General features: G+C 37.4%; 1 pseudogene; it reads right to left on the bottom strand.

Annotated features, from left to right (window-relative positions):
* Positions 1 to 509: 509 nt before the first annotated feature.
* On the bottom strand, positions 510 to 1,254 carry LOC122150240 (annotated as a pseudogene).
* Positions 1,255 to 2,450: the final 1,196 nt, after the last annotated feature.

Genomic DNA, 2,450 nt, shown 5'->3' with positions numbered 1-2,450 from the left:
GGCCTGACTCAATGGCACATAACAACAACAACAACATTAAGATTGCACTTAGCTTTAACCGTGAATCTTTTGTTTGTTTGTTTTTGTTTTAAGCAAGAAAAACACTATATTCTAATAGTAAAGACACTTACTACCCAGCAAATTAGGAAACAAAGTTTGCTTTAAATATTGCATCTTTTTAGGAGAGAACACAACACTTCTATATGATTAAAATCAAAGTCCTAACATTTTTACATCCCAGACATCTTTATTTTTCACACCTATTATGACATAAAAGAATTCTGGTGGTACAGTGCCCAAGACATTTGACTGCTAGCCAAGACATTTGACTGCTAGCCAAGACATTTGACTGCTAGCCAGAGGGTTGGTGGTTCAAACCCACTAGCTGCACTGCAGAAGGAAGATGAGGCAATCTATTTCTGTAAAGATTTACCACCTTGGAAATCCAATGGGGGTTGCTATGAGTTGTCATCAACTCGACTGTAGTGGGTTTGGGTTTTTTGGTTTTATTATGACATGAATTCATAGAGAATGTGTTCCAGCTCGGCATCCTTTCCATTGTTTCTCACAAGTATATTTCTCTGGGTAGGGCAGGCTGGGAGTTTTAATGCTTCAGTTAAACTCAGGTATCTTTCTCTTTGGCTTCTTTTTTTTTTTTATTTTTCTTTCTTTCTTCTTCTTCTTTGTGTGTGTGTGTGTGTTTGTTTCAGGAAGCTATCTCAGCTCTTAGAGTGCTTAATATGATCAATAAACCAAAACCTACTGTGGTCAAGTCAATTCTGACTTATAGCAACCCTATAGCAATACACACATTAATGCTCTTGGCAGGAATCTTGCTCTTGTTTGTTTTAACAATGCCAACAGCATACAGCATAACATTGTAGACTTCCAGTTTTATCATGGGAACATTTGTAGGGTATTTCATTTTGAATAGCCCAAAATTAAGACCAAATTCTGTTTTAGTTCTCTGGTGCTTCTAGAGAAGACATATACCACAAGTGGATGGCTTTAACAAATAGAAATGTGTTCTCTTACATTTTTTGAGGCTATAAGTACAAATTCAGAGCTCTAGGGGATGGATGCAGCACTTTTGACCTTAGGCTTCTGCTCTGTCTTCCAGGCTCACTGGAGTAAGCTTGAGATGTCTACAATATCACCTTTCTTGTAGATTCACAAGTATGTGGCCAAAGGAACAACTCTAAAAAGCCTAGAGAACATATAGGGGGTGCCTCTCCTCTTTCTCTTCATGTTCATTACCAAAATTCATTTTTGTGAATCACTGCAAGATGGTTCCTGCTAAAAGGGCTAGCCATAAATCTTTCTCTGTAAATTAACAAAAGGAGATGCAGATGCTTTGCAGAGGTTTGGAAAAGTTTCATTCTGTCTTAGAACCTACACATCAGTTTAGTGAAACCAGAATATGAGCCTGACAGACTTTTTCTGAAAATTCTTACATTCTTAAATGCTTGTATAATCTTCTGGCTCTAGAAAAACAGACCTGAAGAGGTATAACTCACTTTTATTAAATGTGGCAAAATTTTTCTATTAGGTGAATTAAAGCTACTCATCCCATTCCTCATCACAGAGTAATTTTTAGTCGAATCATGCATATGCCAGTCACCAGTAAGGAATCATCTAATTTCCTCTGGTTAGCAGTCAAATGCCTTAGGCACTACACCAGCAGAGCTCCCTCTAACTTCCTTAAGAGAAACTTATTTCTCTCTCTCTCTCTCTCTCTCGCTCTCGCTCTCGTGCTCTCTCTCTCTCACACAACACACACACACACCAAACTCATAAATGCCTGACAGTCATAAATGTCCTTGACAGTCCCTTGGACTTAAAATGTGTCTGGTAACCATTTGCTGACGTAGTAATCTTCAGAGCCTTAAATGCTAGTTTTCAGCAAGATTCTGCCCAAGCTTCATCTGTTAGCAATCTGTATTCATGTTGATTCCTTATAGTCCACTCCTTTTGGGACAGCTGCTAAGTTAAATAGAAAAGTACTCTGAGTATCAGTCTAATGCCTGCTACATTGCAACTCATGGGAAAATGTAAGAAGAAATTACATTTACACCTGCAATCAATAGATCAGCATTATGGCTCACTTTGTAATCAGTCACTCTTTTGCCTTTGTTTATCTCCACCTTTCAATGAATTATTTTTAGTCTGAGGTAGAAAGTATTATTTGCTGTAATTTAGCCTTTAATATTGGTTTTGTGTATGTTTCCACACACATACTTGGTTCTGTGAGAATTAGAAGACAACAGGTTGTTAAAGAACTAATATCTCTACAGTTCAATAGGAAATTCTGAGTATCAAAGAATGTATAGAAGTTGAAGCAATCACCTTTGAGAAGTGCTTTCCCATTGTCTGTCAACAGCTCATAGAATAATAGAAATCAACATCTATTGTCTTTTAGGTCTGGTGAATTGGGAGACTGGTTACCCTGA

This window comes from Orycteropus afer, unplaced genomic scaffold (assembly GCF_000298275.1).
Source record: "Orycteropus afer afer isolate SDZICR_OR568_19922 unplaced genomic scaffold, OryAfe1.0 scaffold00109, whole genome shotgun sequence".
Lineage (NCBI taxonomy): Eukaryota > Metazoa > Chordata > Mammalia > Tubulidentata > Orycteropodidae > Orycteropus > Orycteropus afer.
This window is presented reverse-complemented; position numbering and strand designations above follow the sequence as displayed.